Below are 25,073 nucleotides of genomic sequence, written 5' to 3' on the forward strand. Positions count from 1 at the left end.
GTGATAGCAGTCAGTACCAATGTTGATAGCCATGTTGCCCATGTGGTAGGCTGTATTTATAGTGTGTGCTAAATCTAGATCTGGATCCTTTGGCCATATAAAGCCTCCTGTTCTGCTCACAGGAGCTGCAACCTCAGGCTAAAATGTTATCTAAACCTTTATTTTTCTCTTTATTTATTTTTCAGGTCCTCTACAGCACCCAGAGCACAGCTTGCCAGAGGGACATCAGGGTGAATAGGAGATGGGCTGAGTTACAGCTACATTGTGCCACTTCCTAGTTCTTGAGCTTGGAACAAGAAGTAGAAGGCAGCATTTCCTTTGTCTCCCTCACAATGCCCAGCTCCAGTGTTGGCTTGGAAGGGATGCAGGGCATAAAAGCAGTTGCAGCCTCTGAAGGCTGTTCATGCAGTGGGCAATTTTTTCAAGTAGCTGTGTTTTGGCAGTCTGTCTGAGTGTTATATCTGCTGTGAGTGAGGAGAACCGGTAGAGAGAGGTCTGCAGGCTCTCAGCAGCCTGATTCAAGATACGCTATTGATAAAGCTGCCAGTAGCTGGGATAGTTGTGCTATGGGTGCTCTTAATCATGTGTTTTGAGATAAAGTTTTTGCATTTTGCTGCTTCATGGAAGATGAGTAAGGAATGATACCTTATCTCTTTGCTGTCATGAATGTGTCTGTTGGTATCTGTGCTAGAGATCAAGCTTACTGGCTGCCCTTGCTCTGATGCCTTTTTCCGTACTTTTCCCCAGAGATGTGGAGTTAAGAAGAGAAAGCATGTGAGCTAGTCTTTGCTTTTATTTTGTTAATGCTTTTGGAGGGCCCAAGAATCTGCACTGCTGACTTGAAAATTAGTAGTGTCATTAACCATAATGTAGTGAGTTGCATAAGCTGTGCAACTTGCCTTTGTAGGCCTTGAATGACCAAAGCTTTTCAGTGGCTTCAAAAATACTGGGTGCTATTGTGCTTGCTAGGCTGGTGGCTGTCAGCCAAAGCAGTGAGAAAGGAAATGAGAGTTATGGTAAGCTAACTTCCTTCTTCCAGTGGCAAGAGAGGCGAATACTAGATTAGCATCAGTCTAGGGTGATGTCACTTTGACATGAAATTTCTGTTCATCTAGGCAGATACATAATCTTAAAAAAACCCAGCAGTTTCCACATTTCTTCCAGAAGACTCTTGGTGTAGCTCCTTTCAACACATCATTTCCTGCTTGAACTTTTGCCCTTGGTGTACTGTCTTTATGACTTCTTATTGTGCACTGTCTGCCCTGAACATGGAGAAAAGCAATAATAATTTGCAATAAGCAAAATCTTATTTCAAGATTTTGGAATAAGTCTTAAGAAATCCTCATTAGGACCCTGGGGCTGGAGGAAGTTTTAACTGCAGAATTCCCTCACTGCTCCATAAAATGAAGTGGCCAGAAGTCAGAAAAAGCTTAGTTAAGGTTGAAAAGTCATCCTTATTTCTGTGGCATTTTGATTATACCTTGTATCTGTTCTTCACAGATAATGAGCACTCCAAATACTGTTGGCAAATGATGTAACTTCTAATGCTGTTTGACCAGGAAGCTTCTGAAAAATGAGCTTTGTAACACATTGAAACACTGAGTGTAAAGATTATTTCCATGGTCTCACGTGGGGGCATTGCCAAATGATGGGGTTAAATGGGAATCACTGGCAAGCTGCATGCAGAGCCATTTGCTCATCATAGAGCTATAGATAGGGTTCCCAGAGGAGAGCAGAGTTTGGCAGGGGTTGAGATTGCCTTACTGACTTCCACTTGGAAAGTGGATCTGGTTGAGTTTTTCTGCCCCACTCCTACTCTGTTCCCCTTTGCCTATGTTTTAAGCTGAGGGGACCAGAGAACTGAAGTATTGTGGCTTGTTGCTCTCTTGGTGTGACTGTAGGAGGTAAAGGAGGCAAGACTCCCTGCAAAGCTGCTTCTGCAGTGTTTGTGCACTACTGACTATGATCTGTGTGCTTCTGCACTAAACTCTTGGAAGCAGCTAATTGTGATAGGTTGATGAACAACCAGAAGAGTAACCCATGGACAAACGCTCGTAACTAAACTCATACCCCTGTCTTTTCTGCTTGTGCAGGATTGAAAAGGGAGGAAGGACAGAGATTCCAGACTTTTGTGCCTTCTCCCCCCGTGCTTGTGTGTTGTCTCTGAAACACTGAAAAGGGAAATCTGGGGCCTTGTCTGAAACATGTTTTCCCTCCTGTCCATCACCTAGGTGCTGCTATTACGTGTGTATCAATTTTCAGATCTTTCTTTCTTTTTTGTAAACACCCTTTTATCATAGGACATTTCTGCCTGCCTCATCTTATAGATGTGTGGTGGGAACCAACTCGCCTTTTGTTCTCTGCAGATGGAAGGAATATGACACCAATGTTCTTTTCTGGTTTGTTACCAAAATTAACATATTTCCTTCTCTGTGCTTCTCCCACAGTGTTAGTGGAGTGATGGGAGTGATTTGCCTTGGTTCTTTAAATCTGCAGCAGGAGGCATCAGGGAGAAGTATGTAACTAGATGTTCTGCAGTGGCACAAAGCTGAGAAAAAGCTTGAAGGGTAATGTTCTGTCCTTAATCTAATAATGTTCCTTGTTCAGTATTAGTAGAAAATTACTCTTTCTGCATTCCTTCATGCTGCTATATAACAAACAACAGCACAATACTGAAAATATGAAGTAATTTAATAAGTTCAGGCTTTATTACAGATAATGGATAACTATGCACAGGAGTATAGTAAATCTTGAATGGCAGTTTTATTTGATTACCAAGCCTGAATGCAATGTTCCACAGCATTGCTTTACTGTAACACTGTGTCACGCTATAGGAAGTCTGATTACCCTCAGATATGAGTGTGCAGTTCTACTTCTGTGGCCTTCTATCTCATCAAATCTCACAGACTCTGCTTGGTCAGTACCTAGGTGGAAGACCTCTGGAGAAGCTTTGTGTTTGGTAGGAAGACATCCTGGTGATTCAAACCCATCATTTGCCACGTAGCCCAAACTGAACTGAAGTCTCTGAGGTAGTGCTAAGTATGTTAAGATTTGATAGATGGAGTTTCCACTTTCAGATGTGATGTTGCTGTGGCAACTTAGGCCTAATGTTGAGTCTTCAAAATAGATTCTGTAGTTTCACTTAATTTTGGGGTTTTGTTGCTAAAGGAAGGTTTTGGTCAGGTATTATCTTGTTGTCCTGTGCCTGCATTTTAATGAACAGTGAAATATTTTCTGATGGAGTATAAAGACAGCAAAGAGCTCTGCTGTTTTATACATAGCTTTGTTATAAAATTAGAATGATTGAAGGAAATAAGAGATCAGTTTTTATCAGACACTGCCAGGCAGATGGCATATGTTTCTTCCTTCCCCTGTGCCCATTTTTCCATTCAGCCTCTTGCTAGTGTGCTACTTTGGCAGGGTGAGTTTGAGGAAAACAAGAAAAGACATTTGCCAGTGTTCTAACGAAGCACTGACACTGTCCTTTAATACTGCCCTGAGAGAAGTCATGGTATTTTGCTCTTGCTTGATAGTAGGCAGCCAAATGTTTTGACGTTTTGTGATGTGCAGAAGCTGGGAATGAGATTTTGTCCTTAGGCACTGAATTAGTTAACTGTTAGATTTGTTTTGTACCCAATAAAGTTCACTCCTGGTTTACTGAACACCCAAGCCTCATGCTTCTAGTTTGTTTCATTCCTTACAGTCACATTCTGTGGAAGGAATTGCACTTCCAGCAGTTTACAGGCTTTTTTGTGAAAAACACGGAGGTTGCTGATTTTAACAAAGATTGTGTTGCACATTGTTACTTTGTCAGGTTTGTGCACAGTTCGCTAGTTTCAATTTTTAGAGGTTTTGGTAAACTCTTTTTCAAATTCCTACATTTCCACATAACTTTAGGGAAGTATTATCTTAGGTGGGTTTTGAATTATGTTGTTTTTCTTTGTTGTACCTCTTTGACAGATATTGCCAAGACAGAAGAAATAGGAGCTAATTCTCAATAAAAAGATAAATTGCTGGGATGTATTAAGGTAAAAGTCAGAGAAATATCTAGCTACATATTGCTTCTGTGCTCTGACACCACAAGGACAAAGAGCTTGCTCCTTATTAGAGATAGAATTGAGGCTGTAGAGTTCACTTGGATATGCTTCTCATACCACTGTCTTAAGACTGCAGCAAGAAGCATTGCTTTAGCATTAGTACTTTCAGAGTGTGCTGTAAGTGGTCATAATAGGAACTGCTCTATATTCCAACCAGTGGCAATAATTTATTTTGACTTTCAAAAGGATTTTGTTATACACATTCATAAAAGATCGCTGAGGATTCTTTGGTAAAGAGTTAGAGGAGGAGCCCTTTGAGAGGAGGAACAAAGGCTGAGAATAAATAGCTAATTCTCAGTTTGGAGGGAGGTTAATAATGGAGCAGGCCAGTGAAGAACTTGAAAGGATTGCCGGTAGAGTGAGGGAGTTCAGAAGAACAGCTTTAAAGAGCCCATCACCTACCTACTCTTTAGCATCTTATTCACCACTGAAGCAACTTAAACATCTGAAGAAACTTCTTTTGTTTCCCTAATTAAGACTGGATGTAAAAAGCAGCTAAAACTTTGGCAGCTAAACTGAAGTTGAGTAGATGAGTATTGGCTCCTATGAAGGCGGTAAGAGATACAGTGTGATGAGACCACTTGTAAGACCGAGCTCCTATCTCCTCTTCATGCTTGCAAAGAGAATGCAAGCCTGCAAGATTTGATTCCATGTTTTATAATCCTAGATAAGGCACCTAAATAGAGCAAAATCTGCCAAACTTTTAATATCTCTTTAAAGCACGTATTTCTGTAATGTGTTAGGCCTAATAGCATCTCTTGATGAAGACCACCAGAACTTCAGACAGCCACTGTTCCCTGCCACTACATGATATGTTTCATTAGCTGATTTATTTAAATTACATCAGTGCATGGAGCAGCCAGTAAGGGGAACAGCATAATATGCAGCCTGTGGCTACAGAACTCAAATGTGATTGTTGCTCTGAGGAGCTGTAAGACAACCTGGAAAATGGATGAGTGTCACCTTTTTTTATCCATTTCTGTGGATTTCTCAAATGTGTCTCTTATTATACATAATGAGGTTCATTTTTGCAGAACGACGTAATGCTTGTTGTATGTATGGAGAAAGGAGATAAGGACTGGAAAGATGCAAGGAATAGAACCTGTTTTATTTCTGGTCCCATTAGATTTGAAAGATACTTCCTTATTAAATTAAGTATTTGGCCCAAATTCACTTGGCAGAATGAACTGAACCCTTTATACTAAGGCTCTGTGCTGTATGTGCCTCAATGACTTCATGTTCAACCAGCTACAGCATTAGAGCTGAGTAAATAAAGCACAATCAAAGATTATCCTGCAAATAGCATCTTATTTTTCTACTTGAGAAAAATCCATCAGCAACTCTTGCTTTCTTGTAGTTGTTACTCAATAAACGTTTTGTATTAATAGATTTAATATAAAGCCAGTTCTGTTGGTATTTATATGCTCTTTGAATTGGGAAAATGAGTTGTTTTGGGGTTAAGTAGAGTCATAGAATGTTAGGGGTTGGAAGGGATCTCTAGAGATCATCTAGTCCAACCTCCCTGCCAAAGCAGTACCACCTAGGGCAGGTCACACAGGAATGCATCCAGGCGGGTTTTGAAAGAGACTCCACAATGTCTCTGGGCAGCCTGGTCCAGTGCTTTGTCACCCTCACAGTAAAGAAGTTTCTCATCATGCTGAGGTGGAGCTTTCTATGTTCTAGCTTATACCCATGTATAAGCTAGCTATGTGTACATTACCCAAGTAATTTGGTATTATTTTTGTTACATGGATGAATGCATGTGAAGCTTAAAAAATTTCGTATAGTCAAGACCTGTGTTTAAGTGTAACACTCGTTTTTAGCAAATAAACACCTTAATTTTTTTGTTTCAAACATTTCTGCTACTGTAACTCAGTGGCATAACATATTGGAAAGTAAATGCAAAAGAGGTCCATGTGGTCAAAGGAAGTCTTCTGCATATTTTCAGGCTGGAAGATACGTATATAAATTATTGATATATATAATGTCCAATCACATCTCAACTAACCTTTCTTTCACTTGAGTTGCAGGAGTTACTGCATGTCTGCAAGGTGCTTAGTAATATGCTGCCTCAACTAAAGCATTCTTTTGGAATGGCATGTTTTTATCTAACCCATATATTTTGGGACAGAAACTGTATCCAGAATATAACCAATTAGAGACTGCCCTGATGATGTAATCGTTTTCCTGTAAAGTGCCATTGGTTGCCTGGGGAGAAAGTGGGTGGAGGTGACAGAGCACTGCAGATACTCCTCTCTATTGTATGCATTTCATCACAGCTTTTTAATCAACTCTGTCTCTCCCTCTCCTCACAGCGTCAAGCTGGTTCTGGAAGGAGGTGTTAAGCCAGCAAGACAGACTCATTCTTCATTCTGGAGAGAGTGGCAGTGAGCATAGACATCATAATCTCCTGTGCAAGTAGAGGCAGAATTTCTGACCCAGCCAGATTTATCTATAGTCAATAATGTGAGGGGGTAGGTCATGGCTAAATCTTGCTCATTTCACTTCAAGTGACTGAATTTTGCCCACTGAAACAAACTGCACAACTTTCCCAAGGGAGATGGGTTGTGGCCCTTAGTGATGGAGGAGCTGTGATACTGCACATGATAAGAATGTCAGCCAGAGAGCTACCAGAGCTAGAAGTGTTGAATTTTTTAGCCATCTCTGAAGAGTGAAGTCCTGTGTCTGGGAGATGTGCAATGGACTTGTATAAATCCTTTGTGTGTTGGGTGTATAAGGTGGATGTGTAATATGCACGGTCACTAGCACTCACACAGAGGTAAAGATGGCAGGCTTTTCGGTTAAATTAATCTTTTTATAAGTGTGTGACATTCCATGGAGAGAAAACGTAGAAGATATTCAGCTAGTACTGTATTTACAGTTAAACCACGGGCTGAGTTTTAGCTTAGTTTTTAGATTTCCTTGTGACTGTAGCCTCAAGTCACCTCTCATGTTTTTTTCTCTTATTTTTCTGGTTTAGTTGTATATAGACCATCTGATCTGTATTACAGAGAGCTGACATGCATCAGAATGCTAAATTGCAGCATCTTTGGTGCCAGTAATCTACACAACCAAACAGCCTGCAACTGCATTAAATTGCTATGATTTTTTTACAGAAGAGACCTTGTTTGCATAAATCCCTTGAATTCTGATGGGAGTGTGATTACAGGTTTAACAAAGGGTGAAGTTGAATACAAATTTGGGAAGGCCAGAAAGTGTTTAGTATCTCTTACTGTTTTTGGAAGAATTCTAAATCTTATTCATGCAGATGACTCTGATCTTTATATCAATGCACAAAAAGAAGAGAATAGAGGAGCAAAAAGGCTCTTCTCTTTCGACTGAAACACTGATTTTGTTATCGTGTTACCAATGAGGGTCCATTTGGGATATTATTCAAGAACAGGGATCAGCGCTGGCCTTTTGTAAGAGCCCTTAAATGTTTGGAATACATTTGCCCTTGAGGGAGATAATCTACTGCAAAAAAAAGTTAGATTCAGATCAGGAGATAGAGAAGGTGGGATTGTGCTTAGCACATTGATGCTTGCTTGCAAAACAGTTCTGCCTTAAGCTTAATACTACCTGCATTCTTTTGTAGCCCTCTCTACTTAGTAGCTGGATTCTGTTTTCTGTGTCGAGTTTTGTTCGTGAAACAAATCGGCAATTACCCACTGGCTGAGGGAATAAAGGGTATTTGTTTGGAATAAATGCAGTGATCATAATGTGTCTTGATATTTGGTTTCTTTTGAGATTAAAAATACCAAGTATGTGTTTTTAAACCAAGTAAGTTAAACTTCTTATTGTAATTAGAATAGGCATTAACTAGAACACAGGAGGTTCCCTCTGAACATGAGGAAACACTTTCCCCTTCCCCACCACACACACACTGTGAGTGTAACTGAGTCTGGGAATGAGTCAAAGCTGGAATGAGTAGAGCAAACCTGAGTGAATTCAGGGCCTTCAGATTCAGACCTGTGGTGATATGGTCACTGATTTAATGCTGATCTGAATGCATCAGTTGATTGCAGGTGTGAACATCAGACTACTTCAGGATTGTTTTGGTTTTAAGCTTATGCCTAAATGGGTCTCTCCTGGCAGACCTGAACATAACTGAATGTCCATGTGCTGAACTTCACATTGGAAGATATCCACGGCAAATGTGAGGTTTGCACTGGGCTAGGTATGGCAAGTTAAGTGAATCTAATTGTTGTGGCTGAGCATTTGAAAACAAGGCCAAGATACTGACAGAGTCCTGGCTCACTGCAACAGCAATGCTACGTATATTCCATTCTATATTCTGCTACAGCTGCCCAGTGCTTGGAAGACTAGCATCCTGTACAGGAGTAACCTTCCAGTAATGTCAGCTTCTAGTGGAATCTGGAAGAACTAGGATTTTTTTAGCCTTTTTAGAAAGTTGTAATCTGAAGTCTTGTCTTCCTACAGAATTTTAATGGCAAAAGTGCATTGATGTAGTGTTGCTCTAGGTTTACAAATACAGCTTTTTCTGTATAGATACAGGATTTAGATGCTCCTTTCAAGTTCTGATAATTTTTTGTTTAAAGTTGTTTAAGAACTGCACTGATTTCTAGAAGTGCTCTGAATCCAAAATTACTCTCCATATAGGCAATAAAATGGTATACTTTGTCATATATTGTACCAAATATTTTTCCCACAGACTTCCACAAATGGACCAAATCTGTTTCTGTTTATCTTTATTCCTGCCTTTCTCCCCTACCTTTCCAGGTTAGAACTGCCAAAAAATGGACATTTCTGCTTCCAGGAGTGAGACCAGAATAATTCAAATAACCTTTTTAAGCATTAGCATGGGCAATTAAATAGCATTGCAGACAAAATCCACTCTAAGTTGTATTATCAGTTTATGCTTTTATCAATACATAATGCCTCAGATGTGAGCACTTTAAGTCATCGTTTTTGAAAATCCCACAGAAACTGCTGTTAAATGAATGTTCCTCATCAATAATGCAGGTTTTCTAGAATTCTTTTTTTTTTTTTTTTTTTTTGTGCAAAGTTGATGGACCACCATAGGTAACAGTAAAAGCATCTAATGTACTGCAAAGGAGATACAGGTATTATTTTGTCCAGTTCCTCTACTGATGAATTTGCTCTGTACCTTAATTTTTTCTCTGGCATTTTCATCTCATCAATGCTACCAGGGGATCACAAGCACAGAGACAAGAACACCTGCAAAGTCAATCATCACTTTAACACCAGGGTGCAGTTATGTGTTTTGTAGTCCAATTTTGGTTTTGACATAACATTGACAAGAGTGGATCCTTTAGCAGAGGTCCAGTAGCTTTAAGCTAAGGCAGGTGTGCCTATATGAGTACAGGCACTGTAAAGGATTGGAGTGTGTGTGTGTGGTGGTGACTGAAGGTCATGTGAGAGGGAGAAAAGCCCTTTGGCTTCCCATTTCCTTAGTACCAAAGTTCTGTGATCTTCAAGTGCATTTAGAGCTGTGAAAGAAGTTGGACTTCAGCACTGTACTTAGACCACTCTTTGTCGTTGTATAGGTTGCGGAACAGTTATCAGTTTGATACAACAGCAATTACTCTTGCTGGTCAGGGGGAGATGATAAATTGCTGTCTAAATATTTCACTAATATTTAAACTGGAATTTTAGTGGTATGTAAACTGAATACTAGCTATCTGCAAGTTCCTTGTTGCAAATTTCTTGCTATACTATATGGCCTGGATAAAATGGAAACATCTGGGGTTCATTCATATTCCTGGTAGGGCACTTATATCCTGACATATTGTCACATACTTCATATCTTGGATCTTGTCTGGGGCTCTCTTAGCGATTAAATGGGAACCATTTAAAGGAGGCCCATGTGCCCATGTCACCACTCCTTTGATGTCTTATAGAATCATAGAATGTCTCAGGTTGGAAGGGACCTCTTAAAGGTCATCTAGTCCAATCCCTGTACAATAAGCAGAGACATCTCACACTAGACCAGGTTACTCAGAGCCCCATCAGGCCTGAACTTGAATGTCTCCAGGGATGGGGCCTCCACCACCTGTCTAGGCAACTCGTTCCAGTGATCCACCACTCTCATAGTAAAGAACATTTTCCTAATGTCCAACCTAAACCTACTCTGCTCTTTAGCATGTCTCCTCCCAGCCTGTATTCAAAGGCTTGAGCAGCACTTACTTGTTTGTGAAGGAAGTTCTGCTCCTCTTTATTACTTCCAATTTTTTCATAGTTATTATAGCCATGCATAGCATGTGAAACCTAGATCCTAGTGCAAAGAAAGAAATGAAGGCCCTATGACCAGCATTTAGTCCTCTCTTACCTGTTCCCATCTTCATGGCTGGTCACGTTGCACCTTCTAAACATCTGATTAATACCCAGATTTTGAAATTTGAGGGGTCTTGCAGACCTTCTTGACTTCTACAATATCAGCCTGTAGCATGTGGCTTTTTATTTGGTTTGTTGTTTTTTTCTTTTCTTCTGAGTGTGAGTGAAACTATTTGGTCTTAAGGCTTATACTTTCCCATATAACTTGCTGGTCCAGTAACTCTAATCTTGAGTCTGCCCAAGTAGTGTAGCTCTTAGTGTCTTTAGCAGAAGTATGCCTGCGTACTTTCAGGGCAGATTTTAGCTCTTGATTAGCTTGCTCTGGCTTACTTCAGCTCTTTACCCAGCAGAAAAAAAATGGAAAAAATGAAAGATCCAGGAATTCCAAAGCACTGCTCTTAGTAGCCAAGTGGTGAGCATTAATGTTTAGCTTGCCAGGGTAGGCTGACGTTGTCTGTAGGCAGAATGTAACTGGCGATTAATGTTGTTTTCTTGTCTGGGGAGATTGGGAATACCTGAACATATGAAGGTTAGTCTTGGGACATGATAAAATGGGAGCTAGACAAATAGTGTACAATCACCACTGGTTTAGGGAATGAATGGGATAAATAGTGTGCTGGATTCTTAGAAATTCAAAAATGGTTGATTGTTAATGAGGTACATGTTTCACCTTGTAACTGGGTTTTATGGAGCAATACTTTTAGTGGGGAATAAGTATATAGTGGTCATACTACAACTTGAATTTGCCTAGTTTGTATTTGAAATGTTGCTTGTGTAAGCCCCTCTTAGGTAGTCATGAAGGCAGATACGTTGTTTGTTTGTTTCTGTTTGCTTGGTTGGGTTTTTTCCCCAAATGTTTGCTGAAAGTAATGGACCTGAAAAACATGCTCCAGTCTGAAGCTTGACCATCACATTCTAGTCAAGTGCTTAATGTAGTTTCGCTTGAAAATCAGGAGTGGAATGAAAAGATGGAAGGGGGTTGCCTGCAGGGTCCCTGCTACAGTCTTGGAGAGACAATATTGCTCATTTGTTTACTCTTCATATTAAATGTGAGAGCTTCCACAGGGGTTCAGCTTGCCAGCTTACTTCTTGAACAGCGTTTTGCAGGAAACCTCTGCTGATTGAAGATCTGCATCTGTCCTAGAGGTGGCTAATGGGAAATGAGATACTGGTGTGGGCCTCAGCCCTGATAATTAGGGCCTGAGTGTTTGTCTGAGAGGGGTGAGCCCAGTAGTTACTTTTCCAGTTCTGATTCTCTCTGGATCTTCCCATGAAAGCAGTAAGTTGTCAGCATCTGCTTTGGCTTGCTCTCAACTTGCACTGAATTGCAGTGAGACCAGCAGGGAGAGTGGGATAGCTGTGAAAACCTACTTATGGTGAAGCTCTGTGAATGAAATATTGTCCTATTTTTGCAAGCATCTTTGGCAAAAAACAAGGTCTTAAAGCCCTTGGGAAAGGCCTTGTAAAAGTTGGCTTTGTCTTCTGTGTTTTGGAGTAGGAAAAAAGAAAGGATGGAAGTTGTTGGTTGCTCTGACTGCTGGAGGGGAAATGCAGGTTATAAATAGTGAAACACTGAGCACCTAGGTGAGGTGTTACATCAACACCTTTTGCTGCCCATCTTGCAGGCAAACAGCATCATGGGTTTTTGTTTTAACTCCTAAGGGAGAAAGCAGGGAAAAAGCCTTAACAGTGCAAATGACATAGTAGCAGCTTTCACACCTTGCAGCAGGTAGTTATGGCTGCAGGCATTTTAGGTTACAAAAAGGCAGTGTCATTGCATGGTGGCATGTGGCACAGAAGTGATATCCCTGCATGGATAGGGCTGCCTCATCAATCTCAGTGCCTGTGCTGCTTGTCCAGGCTGGGAGAAAGGTACTGTAATAATAACAATAACAATAGCGATCATAATAAAAGGCTGTTAAGAGTATGATGGAGCCTCCTACTGAGAATGTACTGTAAGCATCTTGACATATGGAAATGTTCTTCAGTCCATTTACGGCTTTGTATCCTTGAATACATTTTGATGATATAGGATTATAATTTTTTTGTGTGGTGTGGGCAGTTGTTCCATGTTTTGTTCCATAGCTGTATTTTGTAATTAGGAGCTGGGAATGGAATTTCAAGTTGTCTCTCACCTGGGATATGCATCTTCTGCTCAGCACAGCTGAGTGCACACACGGTTGTTTTCACAGCACCAACAAACTACTACACTAAAAAAGCATAAAGGCTGTGAAAAGTAGGGAGAGGCAGAGTTGAAGAGTGAATCTCCAGCCTGGTTATGTGGGGCTCAGAGGAATGTCAGACTACTAAACCACTATCTCTTCTGTTGCTCAGCAGAAGTTTAATATTTGGGTGAATGTTTCTGTGCTTGTTTCACTACTTGAATGGTATTTTCCCTGTTCTATGTCATTGAAATAGCAAAGCAATACCATGCCAAACATGACAAGCCATGTTGTGTGTCAATTTATTAATATAAATGTACTAATATAAATTTTTGCTTGATGTATATTTACATTGTGTAATTCTATGCAACTAGCCAACATAGGTAATTAGCTATTTGCAACTATAGTATTGTAAGTTAAGAAACGTGCACACTTTATTGACCATAGTTTGGTTGTTCTTTTTCAATAAAGTATATTCTGCGAGGAACCTGCGTATGTAGGATTTGGTCTTCAAGATACCTCAGCTGCATGAAAATGTGGCGATTCATGCTAAAGGAATTTAAACTTAAAATAACAGTACCTTTCTAGTTAGTGCAGCTATTAGAATTTGGTCTGGTTTTGATGCTGTTCATGGTACATGCAGTATTGTGTGTGCAGCTCTAATGGTGTTTGGAAGACCCGGTTTTACAAAATTGGATTAAAAATCTGCCTTCTCTTTTCTCTGGGGTTGCTCATGCAAATTGCTGTATTTTTATCACATTGAAGTCTTTTAAACCTAGTTTTACAAATGGTATAGTATTGTAAATTAGGCATCTATCTACAACTGCTTTTGGGTTTACAAAATCAATTTTGAGGCTGGGAGGGGCTTTGCCTTGTATTTTGTAAATGTATCCTTTTCATGTAGTCTGTCTAGTTGAAAGCACAATTGTTCCTAGAAGTTAATGGAGTTTAAATAGGAACAAAACCAGGAAGACTTTTGTGTTCCTGTTCCTAGATAACGGAAAGTGTATCAAAATTCAGGCTATTTGTTTATAATATATTTAGGTTGTGTAAGTCTCAGGTATTTTGGTATTCCATAATAAAGTACAAGGCTTCTTTTTTTTCTTCTGATTTTTTTTTTTTAATCAGATTTTGGGTTTTTTTGTCTCTTTGATCTCTAAGCACCCTAAAGCTAACTTCCTTCAGTATTGCCTTTCTTTTTGTGTCCAAGCTTTTACCACTTCCATGGAGCTGAAGTGTTGAATACCTGGTGCCTGAAAAAATATTGGAGTAAGTGGGTGCTGCTAGCTTCAGCAGATAATGTTTCTTACTGTAAAGACCAATCAGTTTTGTATTCAGTTCTTCAACTTTTGAAAATTTGATGCTGTGGTTTATGCAGTAAATTTAAATGAAGCTGTACATTAAATGCTTTTATAATGTTTCTGAATTAGTTTCAGATTCTTGGGGTAGAAATGAAAACTGTAGGGAAGGATTTCTCCTTAAGCCTCTCACTTTCTCAAAGGAAAGCTGGTCCAAACAGGACATGGCATTTTTGGAGTTGTACTTATTTCTAAAGTCTGATCTTCATTGCACTAGCTTTTGCCTTGAGATTAAAAAATATGTCCCACTGCTTTACCTTGGGTGCATCTGCCATGCCTTTTGACAGACATGCAACACTTTTAAGATAAGTTCTTCAAGACTGGCAAAACAGAAAAAGCTGTGATTCCAGTTGCTAAATGCTTCTTTAAACACCTGAAATGTGCTGGTAGTGTGGTAAATCTTGCTACTAATCTTAGTGCACTATGTTGAATTTGAATACCAGCCAGGACAACCAGCAGGGTATCTGGAACAGTTCTACGTGTGGAAAACCATGATACATATGCAATGCTTTCCTTTGTGACAGAAGAAGAGAACGCGGCAGTGTGAAATCTAGGCTGTAGAAACCGTGGAACCAGTGGTTTGGCTCAGGTCATCATGTTGCAGGACTGTTTTAGAGATGATGGAAGAAGGCTGGGAATGGCTCAGCCTTATGAAATCACAGATTTGATCTTGCAAAATGCTTCAGCTGGTGGAAATCTTTCTAGTTTTCTTTTTCCAGGGAAGAATTATAGGAAGTGATTTTATCCATGTTGCCCACATTAACACAATGTCTCAGACTTCAGTGAAGTCTCCTGTATATGTCTCCTGAATGGAGGAGAAAAGAAATGGTTACATGAAGTGTATTGCAGAAAAAAAGGGAAACAAATTGATGGAAGTCAACTGGTGTAAGCTTTTGTGTACCAGGGAAGCATATGAACCATGAAAAATCTGAACAATTTGATTCCGAGTTGGATGTTCTTTAGAGTTTGGGGATAGTTTTTATTTGTTTTCTATTGACTTGTGGAAGCAGGAAGATGCTTGCTCTGATGGGAGCACAGATAAAACGTCAGTCAGGATATCTAGTGCTGCTGTCTTCCATTAGAGTTTAGTCTTAGCTGCACACTTAGGTGAGACTCAGCTTCTATGCTCTGTATTCTGTGGGGTCTTACTCATGCATTTTCCCAGTGCAGAATTTCATGTTTCTATCTAGACATGATACAAAATTGGCACTAAAAAGAAGAGGGCTGGAGAGGTGAAGTGTTCAGAAGTGTGAGCAGAGGACTTGAAATTGAAGAGTTTGGGGATATGGAGCATAACAGTAGTGACCTGAGTGGGCCCTGGTTTGCTTAGGAGGGTATGAGAACTTGTGGTAGTTGGTGCATGAAGAACAAAGGAAGATGGTCTACTTTTAGTTATGTAATCTAGTCAAATTGGTCATAGATAGGAACAGCACTGAAATTTAAGGAAATCTCTTTGAGTGGCTGTAGTAGACGGTAATTACCAAAGAAGAGGTAGATGACATGGATCAGGTGTAACATCATGGATGCAGAAGAATTCTGAATTTCTGTAAGTGAGAAAGGTAAATGCATGATTTTTACTTTCACACAAATTAAAAATGGGTATTTGTTGGCAGTGTGTTTATTCTGACTTCCATTTATCAGATAATTTTTATACACTTTCAAGTTTTTTTTTTGTAAAGTCTTGTCTCCCAAAGGAGAGTCTTAGGGTGCAAAACACACAACCCATGGAAAGTGTTGAGAAATGTGAATTTTGAGGAAGTAATAATGATTTTGTTTAAGTGCCTGTACCCCATTTCTTTCCTGCTCTCCACTTTATCAGAGTACTGGGTTTTGTTACTAGCTTCTGTATACCAGTTCTGCTTGTAGATATGACATCCCCTCCCCCCCTTCCCCGCCCAGTTCTTATAATTACTTCCAAACACTCATGCTTCTGTCCTGATCTATGCAGGAATGGTATATAGGCATATTCAGTATAATGGATAAAAGGTCATGAATGACATACAGACATAGCAATAGACTGAAATCTCACTGAATATCTGCCTAAATTTTCCCTAGCATAAATGTTTACACACAAAACTGAAGTGGCCTGAAGGGCTATGTTTGCTGGTAGGCTTTTTTTCTTTAGGGCATGCAAAAATTGTGTGGCCTACTTATTACTCCTATAGGTGTATTTTAGCTCCAATAGTTTTAATAAATTTACCATACTAACTTAAGTTGGTGAATGAATTCACAGGAAACTGTTACTGAAAACTGTCTGCATCATTAATTGCAGGGTACTTCATGTGCTTGAAACAAACATGTTTACTGTATAAGAATATGCCCACATGGTCAGCTGTCCTTGCAAAGTTATGATTTATAAATAAGATCTAGGTATTTATGTTGACAGTCAGCTTTGTTCTCTTACTGTACAGAGTTTATACATAGTTTTCCTGAATAACAACATTATGGAACCTTTTCTAAGCCAAATATGAGCTGTTGAGGAATTTACCAGCTGAGAGTCCTTGTATGGTACTAATGAATGTAGATTTTTGAAATACAGTGATTAAAGGATTTAATTTACTGTGTGTATAGAAACAACATAAGCATAAGTAGAAATGAGTGAATTCTGGGAGGTAACTACTTCCAAACATTTATACACATACACAGGTGTATTGATCTGAGTTAATGTGATTATCTCCAGGCAGTGTGTAAGTGCCACAGATCCCTTCTGTGAAACCTCTAAGCTTTTTCTGGCTGTATGAGCAGGTGAGACTGTTCTTGTCTTTATGCTCAGTGTCCTGTTCCAGAGATGAGAGCTACATAATTTTCTGTAGGCTGGCTGAGTACATTCATGCTCTTCTTGTATCTTCAAGGATGCTAGAAGCATGGTTTTAGATGGCAGTGCTAGGCTGGCGGCACAGTGTTGTCTGTTTCTTTACTGACTTGCTGCTAGTGTCTTTTGCACTGAATTCTCTTTGTGCTCTTGGCCAAGGTCTTTCACAGCTTTAGCTGTTGTAGCTCCTTCCTCATGCAGGTACTGAGAATGTTTTCTTCTCCCGGTAACCAGTGATGTGTCCTGGTTAAATCTTCAACAAGTATATTCATCCTTTTGCTTTCTCTCATGCCAGGGAAGAAATCCTAGCAAATGTCTCTAAATCTACTTCCCTGCTACGCTCCCTATGCACTCCCCTTTGCCTTAAGTCCTGCACAAATCTTGACTGGACTGTCTATTGTTTAAGACATTTCCATTCCCCAGAAAAAATGCATCAGCACAGCAGGGAAGAGCATGAGAAGGCTGGGAATAAGGGACTAGGGCTGAAGAAGAGATGAAATTGGCCTATTTCCCCCACTCTTCCAAGGAAAGGGTCTGAGGAACCACAGCCAGGGACCCCAGCAACTCACACTGTCTAGTGGGGTCTATAATCTTGGTGTTTATGCAGTGTCTGGCACAAGTGTAGCATTATTACAATAGAAAGAGTATATAATAATCAATGGATTTTATTTACATTTCTTTGACTAGATAGAGCTCTTTAGCTGAAAAAAAAATAAATAGAAATACAAAGCTGAAAGAACTGGAAAGTTTGCAATTTACTTAAGAAAAAAGAATTGAAGTTGTTAGTTGTTTGTTTGATTTTAAACTTGTGTGTAAAGTTGCATAATCCTTCCATACATTATTTTTATCCCCACTTATAGTGTTTGGTATTAAACTAGACAGTAAACTCTCCAATGCACAATTGTTTTTCCAAATGTATTTGTATTGCAAGTGGTATGCTTTCATCTAGAGAGAGGAGCTTTTTGCATATAATAATAAAAAGCAATAGTAATTACTCTTGCTTGGAAGTGAAGCTGAAAATTATTTGGACTATAAGGAAAAAGTGTTTTCTTGCATGAAATATAGAAACAGTAGGCTTTCTTTGTGATCTTCCTGTGCACTAGCTTAAACTGCTAGTGCAGTTCTAGTCTGTGGACATACTGTTTTAAAACAGACACAAGATCACATCCTGATGCATTTGTTCAGAGACTATTAGAATAGTGATTAGAGTTGTACTTTGTTTTAACAAGAGTTTTCATCTACTTTGTTTGAATTATCCTCCTTCCTTTGGATTACCTTTTTTTTATTATTGGTAATAATTTTGACTTAAGCTTATACATATTTTGACATTAAAAGAGTGATTCTTTCTCTTACGAAACTGTCTCCAAAGTTGGACACGGGTCCTGTCGAGGAATTTTTATGTATGTATAGGTTGATGACACAAGGCTGAAGTTTTATCTGAGAACTTTTATGTACGTCTGACACATTTCTAAAACATGATCTTCAGTTTCTGTAGCTTTGCAATCAGATATGAGCTTTCCAAGTGTCTTCAGTATTTCTTTTAAGTTTGTCATAAGTATGCAGCACCTCTTTATTACAAGGACACTCCGGAAGGTGTAATTTGTATTTTATTCAGGAATAGCATTGCTGAAGTTCTTGCCACTTGGCTGTTTTGTAACCGTTGTTATTCACGTGCTCATTGTTCTAATTTTAAAACTTTGTTTTCCAAATGAGATGGAGCGTTCAGTGCATTCCTTTTCTGTTGCTTACAAGTTTTTAAATCTTTCAATGGCTTGATTTTGGAGAGATCTAATAGAGCCAGCTGGCTAAGAAATTAATTTCTCAGCTTCACAGAAAGGAAAAAAAAAATCCTTATTTTAGGCAAGTGATTTTTTCTCTCCAGCATCCTGATTTGAAATGGAAATGAAGTTCAAAATTTTCTGAGCAATTCAGGTTCTGAAAGATCTTTCAGATGTATCAAGCTAAAAGAAAAAAACCAAACCCTGATGCTCATTTAATGATGTGTTTAATATTTCATTTGAGATACTCTGAGTGACCAGCATATTAATGCTGTCATCCTTTTTAATCTGATTTTGTTTCACTTCTCAAAAAAGGGGAGAGAAAAGAGTAGGTATCTTCAGATGTGATAAAGCATAGGAGACTTTCTAGCCACAATGTGAGAACACATAGAGAAAGAAACAAAACTTCTGTTGAACATGGCATTACCAACACTCATTTTGATTTACATTGAAGTTTTGAATAAGGCTAAAAACGGCTTGGAAAATGTAACAAAAATACTTAACTGAGCAGTATTTATTTCAGCCAAATAGTTTAAAAACAATCTTGGTATTCCTTCCATGTGACGAAATAGCCTGTCATGGATAGTATTTCAGCCTGTCAAGACTATTTTGACCGATGTGTGTAACCTCACTTCTTCTGACATGTTACTTGAGTATATAGCATTCCTTGTGCACTTTATAACAACACGCATATTTTAACTCAGGTACATTTTGCAAGGAGTATAATACTATTCTTCCCAGCAGTGTCTCAGCACCTCACAAATCCAAGAGTTTATCTGAAAAGCGCTGTTTTGGGAAGAATTGTTATCCTTGTGCGGTTGGTAACAAATGCAAGAGTCTGTGGCTATCCCTGCATCTCATCAGCTGCTGATACTCTGCACCCAAAAGTGTGACAGCACTTGTGCAAGCTGTGTTGCCGCAACAGAGCAGTGTTTCGTCCACGTTAGTATGTTATGTATTTACCTGTGGGTCTTGGTAGGCTTTTCAAAATGCTTGGGGTCCCCTGCTGCTGCAGCCCGACTCCCTACAGGTCGGGCTGCATGCTTGAAATATGCCCAAGTTAAATAGTGTCTCATCTTGCAGAATAACCCTTCTAACTATGATTGGTGGTGTAGCACAGTTGGTGTGGGGCCTGGGGTTAAGCATTAAGGGGAGGACTGTTTCTCACAACAGTATTTCTTTATTTAAAAGTAAATAAATCTCCTTTTTACACCACAAAATTTCTTTCTCTGCTGTAACCATGTAATGAGTCCATAATACATTAGTTTATTGTGCTGCTGTACATTATCATGGCCTGCAAATCGCTGTGATCTGTTATCACTACATTAAACACTGCATTCTTTCAAATCAAATAACTGCTGAGTAGTTATCTGGATTAATGCAGTTGAATGAATGAATAATGCAGTGGACTTAATGAAGGAAGAAATAGATGTAGGTGTAATTTTCAAGAGGATACGTATTTCTCACTTTTTGATTTTATGGATTATTTAAAAGAAGTGGCTCTAATCACAGTTATTTTTATCATGTTTTCATTTAGTATAGTAGCATTTACTTTGAGCTGTTGCTATTGTACTTAACATGCAAGCCTGATATTTAGCCTATAGTATCTTTCCATAATACATACACCAATGAAGATTTGCAAGCATACTCCGTGTTTTCTCCAGAAAATGAGCGTAAAGTTCAGAACTTGAACTTTGTAGCTTGCTGCACTGGTTTTGCATGGAAGAAAAGATAAAAATTAAGGTCTACAATACTGTATCACCTGTATATTTTAATCTTCAGGATTTTTAAGTGATAATGAATTTTTAAGTGTAACACTAAATTAAAACAAAAACCTGTTTGGCTGTCCCAACCTATACCATTTGTTAAATACTCCCTAGCAGGAGGTAACTCCTAAAGATAATCAACATTTTAAATTAGATTTTACCTTGGAAAATAATAATAATAAAAAAATCCTTCACTAGAAATGTGACCAGGTCCTAGGATGAGGATAACTCTTACCAAGAGAAAATTGTACCTACTACACAGTAAAGAAGAGAGATAACAGAACATCACACAATTAGTACTTAGTCAGTCTAACTCGCTGTCAAGAGCAGGGTGAAACCAAATACGGTGGAAGCACTGGAGTGTGAAACAAGTGAGAAGGGGTTAAGATTGAATTTTGTATGTATCGATGTGAACTCTAAATAAGATATATACAGGAATAAAAAATCCATCACGCATAGAGGTGTCAGATGACAGGACTGTTCCCTCAGATTCCAACACTTCTCCTGAAAAAATCCTGTCAGTCCTTTCAGCATAGGGCATCTGTGGATTGGTGATGTTAAGAAGTGGGAACCAAGCTTGATTCACTATAGCAAGAATGTAGATGTGTATAAAGCTTATGTGTGCTGTCATAAAAGAAGAAATCAAATGTAAACTCAAATGAAAAGACAATTTTTTAAAACTTCTGTGATGTCACTCTTTTGATGTAAGATATAACAAATTTTGGATGAACTCATAGTAACCTGCCTCAGCAGTAGCTCCTCTATGTTAATCTAGTGACCCGACAACTTGACTAAGATGTAGATGTCCCAGGTTTAATGTCCCTTTTGTCTGACAGCTTTATTTCAACTTTGTCCTGTTTCTTAGGACTGTGCTTTAGGCACTATATAGAGCATATGCTAAACTAGATTATTCTCTCATTTGCCATAATTGATATTCAGAGTCTTTGTGTAAAGAGTTTAGTATGAGTTGGTGGGGACAAAAACTGTTGCCACTAGTCTGGGACTAGGTTTCATCCTTTTATCTAATGTAGTGGTCCCTAGAGGAGATGTGCTCCTTTGAGCTGGAGGAGAGACATTCAGTCTGCTCTCCCATGTACCAATTAAATGCCCTCCAAAAGTTGCTTGGGGTAGAGGTTAAGAAGGGCACTGACTGTGAGGCTGATAAAGCCACTGTGGTGGCAGCACAACAAATTTTGTGATTTACTATTACGATTAGCCCTTTGCTATCTCTGTGAAGGTGTCCAAATGGGGAAACAAATGTTTATTCAACAGGGCATGACAATGCTTTCCTTCTCAGCTTTGATAACAACTATGAAATAACCATCAAGGGTTCCAAATTCATGACCTTTTTAGCTTGTGCAACCACTGAACTGTTAACTCCTCTTCTCTTAGGTGGAGCCTATTCTGGCACATGCCTCTGCTTGGTGGGGCCTGGGGCAGAATGGTGTCCTAGTTCTGGATGCTTGTAAATAGTCTGAATGCTAGCAACAATTGATGCAGCCTTGGCAAATTATGATTTGAGAGCTCATTATCTCTTTGTGAAACTCATTTTCCAGCCTACTGATTAAGCTTATAAAAGCACAGTTTTAATATGCCTCCTGCTCTGTTTTTATTTCCCTGGCTGACAGTAAAGAAAATTCTGACCAGCTCTCAGGACAATTTATACTCTTCCTTTAATCTTGATGGCATATTGATCCTGCTGAACATTCCTCCTGCAAAATAATGAAATCCAGTTCATAGAGGTTGTGTGATGAGCTTTTTCCTTCCTAGGGGCAGTTTGCTGATTTTGTATTCTGATAGCAGGTACAACCTAGAAGGAATGGGTCAAGGCTCTTTTGTGGAAAAATCTTTCTGATCTCTGTCTCTCTTTGTGTCTCCATTAGGGGTCAGGAAACTCTAATCAAGGTCTTATTGTTTTCAAGTTTTAATCTCACATTATAGAATATTGTCCTAGTAACCAAAACAGCATCTGTGTTTACCTAGTTCATGGAAAGGGGTCTTAGAAGTCAGTCTGTGGCCTGAACAAACATGGGAAGCTCTGAATTTATTGCACTTGCTTTGCACTTCCTTACTTTTTTCCTTGAATCAAAGTTGCTCTGAAAAGAAACCCAAATCCCACAAATAAAAGATCCCCAAAAGAAGCTTCTAGCGCAACGTAAACCGAGCTCTAAAACCAAAAAACTGTCATACACTAAGAAGAAGGAGGGGCTGGCTCGGAGAATTCCACTGGTGTATTGGAGTACACTAAACTTGCATCCTACCTTATGCGAAGATTGCTTTTCTCCTCAAAGAAGCCCCAGGGTGTGGGCACACACATGGTCTGCAGCAGTGCTTGCTCAGTCAGTCAGCCCTTTGCTTCAGTTTCCTTCGAGCTCTTCCAGAACGTGAGCAGCAGCTGGGACTGTCTGCATGTAATTTTTCACCATCGTGAGCGAGGCCTGAGTCACTGAAAAGAAATAAAGATTTCAGGATTTGTCCCTGGAATAATGGCAAATTCAGGCATATTTCTTTGCAATGCAAGCTAACTACCTGTATTTTTCAAACAAATAATTATTGCCTCACTCACCCTACATTCTGGAGGCTAACAGGCTCCCAATCATATGAATGAGGTAATCTTTCAGCAACTTAACACTAAACTTGAGAAGAGATGAAATAAGGAAACCACTTAGAGGAAAATAACCTCTCTGTGATGGCTCTTTCTCAGAAATACAAGATTTGCTGTTCAGCACCAGCAAGTGTGTAGGGAACCTGCTGAATGGGAGAATCTGTCCACTCCTCTAAGTACTTAATGGGACACTTATTTCCCTTTGCTACAGAAAGGCTGGTGACATCTGCATTTAGTTGAAGAAGCTAATGGCAGAGGGAGACAAGGAAAGGCTATGCTGTAAAGCAAGAGGACCAGATTAATGTTCCTTTCAGGTCAAAACCATGCTCTTTCTCATCTGAAAATCTGCAGGTCCCAGTAGAAGGAAAAAGTTTGAAGCACTGAAAGATTAAGTATAATCTGGTTGTTAAAGGAAAGGAATAGAGATTGCGGGTTTTGCTAGGAGGTGGAAACAGCTTCAAATAGGAACGTCTCTCAGTTATACATCGGAGTGTGTAATGTTTAGGATTCATCTAAGGCTTGTGAAGTATATGTGTATTTGCAGATGGTGGTCCTAAAACAAAATTTGCATCTTGTGTTTGGACAGTGCAACTTTTAATGATTAAGGACACAGTTAATGGAAAAAAAAAGATTTAAATTTTTTTTATTATTTTTTTTTAGATTTAGGGGAAAATAAAAATCTTCTGTATAATCCAAGAAGTTTAATTCCAGAATTATTTTCACAGCAGGTTATCAGGTCTGCTATGGTCAACATGAAAACTCCTTTTCAAAACTACCCTTTAGGTGAGCTGAAGCTCATCTATCATATTAAAGGTAGATTCTGCCAGTAGGGTCTTAAACACATAAAACCAAAAAGCAGAAATACTGTGAAACAAGGAGGAATTTTAAAGCAAGAAATGAGCTGGTTTTGATGCTGTTCTAAAGCATTGGGTGGATATATTTGTTGCCACTGAGCCGGCAGGTTTCCATAAAGCCAAAGAAGCTGAAGGAGTCCTGCATGTGTTTTAAAATCCGATTCACAATTTATCACCAGAACCATTTCTCATTCAACTTTACCTCTGCTAGGACTAAAACATGTTGGTCCTTTGATGTATGTTGTTGTGTGCTAGTGTGACTAACAGCGATTTATATATCCCAGCTCTGTGGTCTGTACCCAGATGAAACTGATGCCAGAGTTATTTACAATCTGTTCGGGTCATGTTTTTTTGCCATTGGTAAAGCTGCATAAGCTAGATTTGGGTTCTGTGTGATGTTTCAGTATAAGTATAATTTCATGATCATTTTTCTCACTTATGTTCTCTGTTCTGCTAACAGTTTGCATTAGAGAGATTTAAATTACAATTTTTTGGCAAGATAGAACGTGAACTTGTCGGTTCTGAGGTTGAATACTGTTCAGTTATTTAAAACTGGTGTGCTCTCTCTCTAGAATGCAATAATGTAAACAGCCATGACAATTTTTAAGCCATGTGTTTGTCTGAGTATATCTGATTATAACTAGGGAGAAATTTCTCTTGCAGTATTGATTATTTTTTTCCTTGTGGCTACAGCACACATTGACTTGGTATAGTAAGAATGATATAAATAGTTAACCTACATTAGCTAGGTTCTGAACTGAATCTGATCATTCAGAAAAGAAACCTGGGTAGTAGTGTGAATTTCTTATACCAAGGGGCTTAATGTGGGCTTAATAAGGAGAAATGGCTAGAAAAGTCAAAGTGTAGGGGTTTTTAAATGCAGATAAATACAAGTATGAGAGGCACAAAGCAACTGGAGGAGGAGTGGGGGGGGTTTGGAGGCTTCCAAAATTTAATTGCAAGAACTTAAAGTTTTAGTGTAGGCCTGGTTGGAAAAGAGGCAGGTAAGAGGGGACATAATAGCTGTATATGCATGATGATAATGTCTAGAGAGGAAATTAAGGAGATCCCTCCTAAATACAAGCCTATATATGCCAATATATGTTCCAAATATAAATTTACTCCTATCAGATTATTTTGTGGGAAAGGTTTACTTGTCTTTGTTTTATCAGCTGAGGTTGTGCTTTTAAGCATAATTTTTTTTTCCTGGACTTCTTCTCAAACATTTGGTGTTGAGGTATGTTTTAGGCAAAACATATGGCTAGATAAGCTACTTGTCTAATTGCATGGATGACTTTCTCTTTTCCTAAACAATGGAAATTCACT

Source organism: Apus apus, chromosome 1 (genome assembly GCF_020740795.1).
Source record: "Apus apus isolate bApuApu2 chromosome 1, bApuApu2.pri.cur, whole genome shotgun sequence".
Lineage (NCBI taxonomy): Eukaryota > Metazoa > Chordata > Aves > Apodiformes > Apodidae > Apus > Apus apus.